Source organism: Octodon degus, unplaced genomic scaffold (assembly GCF_000260255.1).
Source record: "Octodon degus isolate 3935 unplaced genomic scaffold, OctDeg1.0 scaffold00234, whole genome shotgun sequence".
Lineage (NCBI taxonomy): Eukaryota > Metazoa > Chordata > Mammalia > Rodentia > Octodontidae > Octodon > Octodon degus.
Genome location: NW_004524810.1, coordinates 2,402,122 through 2,410,649, shown reverse-complemented (window position 1 = coordinate 2,410,649; position 8,528 = coordinate 2,402,122). Strand labels below are relative to the sequence as shown.

Here is an 8,528-nt window from a genome sequence, read left to right as displayed (position 1 = left end):
AAAAAGAAAAAGAAAGAAGTAAAGCTAGGTGATCATAGCGGGTAGGCCTAAAGAAAAGAAAGAGGAAAAAGAATTTGTCATTTCCTAGATCTTGTTGATCAGTGTCTGGCTGTTGACATTGAGGACTGACTCTTGAACTTCTCAGAAATATATCCCTACTCTCCCTGCTTTACATCTAGTTAGTGAACTGATTTCCAATGACTTTATAAAAAAAGAAATTATGACACCAAAATTTTAAGGCCTAAATAATAGCAATGCTTTTTAAACACTATTCCACGGCAGGAAATAATGTCACATCATAAATACCATGAAAGGTCACTAAAGGTGTATTCTGTGTATGTGGCAGTTGATAAAGTTCTTTTAGGAGAAAGAATCTCACTGCTCTAAGAAGGCTGAATTGGGGGGAAATGAGCATTTGATGGATAAAGCTGACGTACTTTCAGCACCACGCAGGTGTCCTTGTGGTTTCACCATCAGTTGCAGCTTTCACCTCACAAAAAATGTAGATTACATAATAGAAAAAACTAAAAATTAAAGACATAAAACAATGAAGAAGCCAAAAAAAAAAAAAAAAAAAAAAAAACCTGTCAAGGAAACTAAAGGAACATAACCAAGACAAGAGGTCCAGGGTAAGTCCTTGATTCCAAAGGTATCCACTCTCTTTTCTCACAACAGTCTCTACTTTTTCCCAACAAGCAAGTGAAAAGAAAAACTCTGAATTTTTGGCTATAAACGCTGAGTTGTTCCTAAAATAAAAAGTAATGATGCTCTCATCTAGGAGCGATGCGGTACACCTTCCCATTCCAGTTTGTTCTCCACCCTCCAGCACTGCTAAACTGCCAAGCTCTATAAATCCCTTCATACATAAGTGCTGTCCTCCCTCTCTCTTTCAAACATATGGATGGCCACAACGTACCATGTGAAACATTGGATGCCTGCTACCCAAGTCATAACTTCATACTGGGTAGAAACTGTTTATGATGTTCCTGAAAAAAAAAATCTACCCCTGACCCTCATTGTACAAGTGGTAAAAACAAAGCTCCTTGGGCCAGCAAGATAGCTTAGTGGACTAAAGCACTTGCTTAGGCAAGCTTAGGCAAGTGCAGAGATCGTGGTTCCATCCAGGACACCCTGTGCAGCTCCAGCCCTAGGGCAGGGCTGGCTGAGCCAGCCACAGAGTCTGGGCATGGTGGCGCCACCTGCACTCCTAGCACTGGGGAGACTGAAAACAGGAGGATCACCATGAGTGTGAGCTGCATGGTGAGACCCTGCAACATCCAAATGAATTAAAACGATAAAAACCCAGAGCACCTTATCCTACCTCTGCCCACTTTCCTGACACCATCTCATACCATCCCTTTAGGCTTGGACATTATTTGACTCAATCTCAACTTTCACAGTTCAAAAGGCCCTTTCCATTCCACACCATGGCACATGTTGTGTGCTCTACCTGGCATGTCCTATTCCTTCAGCTCATGAGACCTATCAGTCATCTTTAGAATTTATTCTCCCCTCCTCTGAAAATATCCATGGTTTATATCTCCATCCCTTTCCTCTGAGACTGAGTGTACTGTAGGCAGCAGAATTAGAAAGAAATATATGTTTTTTAAATCTTAAATTTATTCTTTTTTCTCATAATTTTATTGAGAAGCAAATAACAATGAGGCAGTTTCAAATCAAATTGGTAGGACAGTTTCAATAATTAACACATTGCATACTCTCTTCCTAGTGGTTCTTTGTTGTACAAGATGCAGACATGATATACTGTTTACAAACACTATTAGAACAAATCCCTCTATTCATCAAATTAAGAGAATGCAACTATATATCTATCCTAACCATTTTGAATACACAAATACAAAATGGTCATTAATCTGTATCCCCTTTTTTGTTTAGTTCCATCATTTAAATATTATAGGTGTGTGAACTCAGCAAAATATTCCAAAATAGTCCAGTAGTCCATAATAGTTTTTGGTTTTCTTCTTGACTGGCAATGTCAGAAGTTGTTGACCTGAGTCCCCTACAGCTCAACATAACAACATGGCTTTACGTCTTATAATTCATGTTTATACTTTTCTGCTGAATTGTTAAGACCAAGATAAAGCAAGACCTATGTAACAAGAAATGTATCTTTTGTATCTGAAAAGGTCAGTCAAATCCCCTCAGGATTTATCCTGAAACTCTGTACCTCAGTTTGTTGATCCTTTGTTAGTGTCACCCATGTGGGTGAGTCACGGCCATTGCTTGACCAATGTGCTCTCTGTGAAAGCCTGAAAGAATGTTTTTTTCTCCATGTGACTCTCCTTAGGCACACTCTACATCATCGATCACTTTCCTCTTTGGCCCCATAATCTTTGATCAGAAAATTTGGGACACAACTGAGTTACATGATGTTACAGTACAAGTTCTCATATGTCCTGAGTCTTAACTGACCTTGTTGTTCTATGCTTGCCTAAGAGGTTTGATATTCAGACAGATAGTAAGGTTAAGCTCAACAGCCTAGGTTGTATGGTAATAACAATAAGCTTCTCTTCTGGAGGGTTAACAGCCTAAATTTGCAGACCAAAAATTAGAGGAAAAGGAGGGCAGCAAGAACATTCTAGCCTTCCAATGTCAATTAAGACTCAGGACATAGAAAGAAATATTATAGGTAGTCAGACAGGGGTAGGCCTTCAGAAGGAACCAGTACAGAAGACAAGATGATCTTGCAACTGTGGGAGAGACAAGCATTCCTTTGGGCCAGACCTCAAGACAAAAGGTCAAACAAATGTGTACCTCCCTAAAGATAAGCATCCAGGATGAATAATCACCTTGAGGAAGCAAGACAGAGTGACTACCCCAATCCCCTACAGAAGAGCCCTTGTTCTAAATTCATGACCGCTTCCTGCATGACTCAATTTCCCATTTGATCCTGGATTTAATCAATTTTACCTGAACAATTATATGCATAATCTTATCAGTTGACCGTAGTTTTGTGCCACCTTATATGCGAGTTCCCATGGTTTCCACCACAGACCCTCATCTCATTGTTTTGCTCTATAAAAGTCCCTAGAAAAGATGGGTTCCTTAGCAACCCACTTAGGCATCCCTTCTGCCCTCTCTCAGACAAGAGCTTTTTTTCCCCCAGGAAATAAATATTCTGCTCTTAACCTGCATTATTCCTAAAATTCATTTAGGAGCATGATTTTAGAGAACATGAATTCGGCCCAAGTATCTCTCAGGTTGAGAGTTTCACTCCCTTGTATCAAGCAGACCTACTTGCCTATTTACTGGAATGACTCTTCTTGACGGTAACCCTTTTTAGAAAGGGAACTAAAGCTTTGTATCTCTCCATGACTATAAATCTCTATTTTATAAGATTAGTACCTATCTGTTGTTAGATACATATTTAATTAATTTTTACTTGATTTTGAGGGCTGATACCATGAACAAAGTCATTGTAGGCCTTCTATTTAGTAAGAGTAAATTTAAATAAAAGTTGTTTGGGACTAGCTTGGAACCTGACTTTTAATTGAATTATTTTCACAGAAAACAACTTTAATTTTTGTGACAGTTCAGTCATTCATCTCAACTTTGGTTTATAAAAAGTATGTTCTGTTCACAAAGAAAATATAAATACTTTAGAGCTAATGATAGTTAAATAAGGAAAGATGATTCTACTTAGGACAAGAAATCAATTTATTAGCTTAATCATGTTAATTAGTAGCAAAATAAAGCAGAACATGATTTTTACTTTTAGGGTGCTTTTACTTTTTCACACAAGCAATATTGATTGTGTGTGTTAGCATACTTGTGAGGCGTCTAAGACCAAAACCATTAAAAAGTTTTGTTAATCTTGAGAAACACTGCAGCTCATCTTTAATATGAAATGCTCTCTCGGGGAAAAGATTCCCAGGTGGCAAAATCCAATTCTAGATGCAAAGCAGTGTAATTCACTTCAGGATGGCCTTGAGGTAGAACTCATTCATGGACTTCAGCATCCATGAAATTGGAGGAATAAGCATACCTTGAAAATGGTATTTTCTTTAAGCAAACAATGTAGTACTTTCTTGCTTTGCTGCTTTTTGAAAGTTTTTGGATCTTCAAATGGCATTAAAGCTAGAGAATGGAAAACAAAAACTGCAAGCAATTGCCCAGATAATGCTTATGTTGAACGCAAAGTCAGAACAAGCAAAACATCTTCAAGTGCTTGGCGCAATCAACTTGAAATGAATGAAAAAATTTGATTATCTATCAGTGCAAATTTGTGCAAGAAATTTGTATGGTCTTTGCTATTTTCAAATCATTTTGATTTTCAATGAAAAAATAAGTAATCACAAAGATCCCAAAAATACTTTTTCATGTTTGTTACTGCTTACCAAATATAGATATATGCACCATTTATGAAATTCAAGTCAATCTTCTTAACATCATTCTCCATTTAGTAAAAAGGTAAAGCATTTCAAAGAATTGTCTCTGTAGTGTGTTTGCATGGTAACAATTAATATTTCTATAAACAAAAGAACAGTGGAATAAACAAAGAAATAAAACAAGTTTCCTGGTGAAAAACCTTTAGAAAACACTGAATAAAGGAAGACAATTGTGTTTTCCACTCTTCAATGACTTGGGGCTACATTAACCCAGTGTCCATTATCATGAAAGAAATGACTTTCCAAGCTCAATTGACTGTTGAATCCTTTTTCCTAAAGTAGCAAAAGACAATACTCTTCTCAATGTCTTGAAGAAAGCCTCACTTAAGAATTTGTGCCCAAGTAGTAAAAGCAAATAACTCTGGTGGCACGTCACTGGATTTTCCTGGATATTTTGTGGTAGTGTTTACTTCTGTTGTGGTTGGAATGTACTACAGTGATCCAGGGAGAGTCAGAGAGTCTGTTCAGCACCATGTCAAGAGTCTCCTAACCACATGGTCCAATTATTTGTTTTGGGAAAAAATCAGTGATGACAGAGGAAAATCTCAAATTTTATGAGATTAATTGTATGAGCATTTTCACTGCATTACTCTATTCAAGTTGCTAAAATAAAACATCATAAGCTGGTGACTTCTAAACAAGGAAAATTTAATTCTTGTAATTTAGAGCCTGGGAAGTCCAAGGTCAAGATGTCAGTGGGTTTAATTTCTTATTTGTACTTCAAAATCGGCATCTAAGGCATGAGTACTGTCTCTAAGGCCACTTTTGGAGGTACACTGATTCATGGGTGAGCTTGCTGTCCTCACACTGAGCTCTTTCTAGTAACACTTCAATGTGGAGAAGGACTTCAACAGATAAACTGAGCGACGGAAGCAAGCATTTAGACTGTATTGAGCTGCTCACCTCCCATATCCACTTCACTTTTTTAAAAACTAGAAAGTGAAATAAATTCAAATTAATCATTCTTAGTCTAGCCACTCTATAGATTATCGAGGCTAGAAGAGTTGACAGCACTCTAGTCTGGCTCCAAATCTCTAAAACACCAAAATCTAGTCACTCAGTTGCTAGAAAGAACTCAGCATTACATTACATAAAGGTTAATATTTTACTGTTCTGGAACTAGCTAAATCACTATTATGTCAGGAAACAGTAACATTCTATTTCTACAATTGAGCTAGGTAAGCATTTAAATGTGAAAAACTTGTTGGTTTTTATTTTACTGATTCTGTTGTTGATTTTTTAATTTCATAGGTTTTTTTAAAATTTGTTATTAACTTAATTCTATTTTCTGTATAACTTTTTAAGTACATAAAGGTTTATTTCCACAGGCCTTAGGAAATGGACAGAAGTCACAGGATAATCTCCTTCCACCAAAAAAGGTTGCATATTTTGATGTGTCCTATGGGAGAAAACTGAAACATAAGCAACGCTGAGCAAGATTCATACATAAATCAAGACCTAAAAACCAGCCTGCAGTGATGGATCTAGTCCTCTGTCTGATCCCTGGACAGAGGCCCTAAGCTATTCAATGTGACAGGCAAAAAGAGGCAGTAAAGATGGGTAACAGGCACCTAGCAGGGAGGAAGAGAAATGCTGGATCCCTTGGAATAGCATGTTCTCTTTTAGAGTCATTTCTGTTGGAAGACACTACATAGGAACCCCAGAGAAAGAAGGCCCCAGACTCCTTGAGCTGCTCTGGATGAGGGCCCTGCTACTGCAGCTATGGTAGGACCAGCAATCTCAAGGTTGAGTCAGACCCAAGATGGAATACAGAATTAAGGAATGCTTGTAGGAAACATACTTACTTGGAATGCTAGGCAGGCAAGACTCAACCATTAGTCCAGTATAACCCTTATCTCACTTATGAACCATGAAAAATTAATTTGGTTACAACCCCCTGGGATCACACTAGCTTCTATGCCTCCATGCTCATTGTCAGAAAAAGGTGAGTATGCACATCCTAATCTGTTAGTTCCTGGGACTGTCTCACTTTTTCCAAAGGACTGACTCTCGGTCGAATATTCCCCAAATGCTGAAAGCTAGAATGCACAAGTCCAGGTCTGCAGTTCCTCAGGGGCAGATTGGTGGTGTGGCTGCACTGATGTGGAAAAGAGGCACCTTCCTGCAGAAGATGAGCTGACCTGCAGTCCCACCCCAAATCTCAGCCTGAGGTATATTTCAGTGAAGGCAGGTAGCTGGAATTCTCAGAGAAGAGAAGAAGTTTAAGAGCAGAAAGGTAGAGGAAATCTAGAAAAGAACCATCTCGATAGAATTATCCCATGGTGTGAAGGGAGAGGGCGAAGGACACAATGGCACTTGGCTTAGCCTGCAATTTCTGTCACCAACTTCTGCCCATTTCATAGGGTCTTGAACTGCTCAGGAACTGGGAACTCATTAAAATCACCACCTTCTGTGGGGATGAGGATGTTCATCTCAGAAGATTTGGCACTGACTGTCTCACAATCCAAGGAATTCTTGCTCAGGTAAACATGGCAACCATCTGTTTTGGTAATGGAAATGGTTGGCACTTTCCCATTACCTGACCTTTGACATCTCTACTGTTGATTATCCTCACAATGCCCACCACATCATCGAATACCACACCAAGTTTCTTAGTATCTACTACAATGGAGTTAATTTTGCCCTTGATTTGCAATGTTGTGTTGACACACTCAAATAAGTAAGCCATTTTTTTCAACTCTGTGTTATCAATCACTAGGTTAGAAACATTCTCCTGGTTTTCCACTCTCCACTTCTTGCCCTCCAGTTCAAGAAGCTCAAGTTCCTTCTTTGTGGCTAGTTTAGGGGATGGGATGGCTTGGGGTTGAGATGCAAAGAATGGTTTGGGGCCACTGCATACTGGACTCCTCTGAGCCTTAAGGGAAGGATTCTTAAGAGTCTTCATGTCATCAGATACATGCTTCAGGGCATGTGTAATGCTCCCCCTTGATTAATCTGTGCAAGTCTTGCTGAGCAGGAAGCAGAGTCACCAGAGCCTGAACTGGTGGCAACTGGGGATGGGTGGGTCTGGGGGTGGGGGAGGAGAACGTAATCCTGCAAGGGTCCAGACACCACTGAACTCAGTTCTTTTGTCACTGGCCCTGTTTTGCTCCAGGCCAGGCCAGTAGTATGGAACTCCTTGATATAAACCTGCACTTCTGTCCATACACTCAGGTAAGCTTTCACCCAGTCCACATGCTTCTTATCCATATCTTTGTACTCCTTGAAGACTCTGTATTCATTTGTTTCACATAGGGGTCAGGTTTAGGAGCCATGACCACCCAGCCCAGGGCCTAGATGCTTTCACTGACAGCTGACAGGTGACTGGACAGCTTGCTTCCTCGATTCTCCTAAAAGGCTGTAACTTCTTGATCTGCTCTGGAATAGGTGCCAACAAATCGGAAAGCTTATTACCGGCTGGCTGCTGGCACTGAGAAGCCATAACCAGGAGAGCTCGCTCCAACTTCAGACCTGTGTGGACCGTCTCTGTATGTGTCTGCACATCACTCCCAATTTCCTTACTGATCTTCAAGTACTCTGCCACAGAATCTGCCAGCAGCAAGTGAAACACTCCCACGTACGGAGCTGCTTCCTGTGAAGGATGGACTCCATCCCCGAGCCCCTGGCATGTTTCAGAGGGCCAGGATGCTGTCTCCAGGCAGCCCATGGCCATCGCCAATCTTTCCACCAGATTTTGCATGTCAGCCATGAAGAACCGCCTTAAGAGCTCTGTCTTACCTCCCGAACTGAGGCTTTAATTATAAAGAAAATGTATTACAAGAGTAGCGCTTTTCATATTTTATGTTGATGCAATCCACAGTACAAAATATTATTGGATGAATAAGTCTATTTTAGAAATAAATTCACTTATATTTAATATGCTAGAACTCTCTAATTACTAGAAGTAAAAATAAGTTAGCAGAGGCAAAGGGTATTGGCTATTGTGATTTTATGCAACATTATTAGGATCATAATTAAGTACTCAGGCTCACAAAATAAATCCTTCCCTTTACAACTAGAAAACAATGCTGTCTGGTGAGAATTTGTCCTTTGAATTTCAAAACCAGGGCTCTGCCAATCAATGTGAAGGAATATCCCTCACTCTGTCTGAATTCTTGA

The 8,528-nt window shown here is 39.5% G+C and overlaps 1 pseudogene; it reads right to left on the bottom strand.

The window, feature by feature from the left end:
- Positions 1-6,730: 6,730 nt before the first annotated feature.
- LOC101590955 lies at positions 6,731-8,118 on the bottom strand (annotated as a pseudogene).
- Positions 8,119-8,528: the final 410 nt, after the last annotated feature.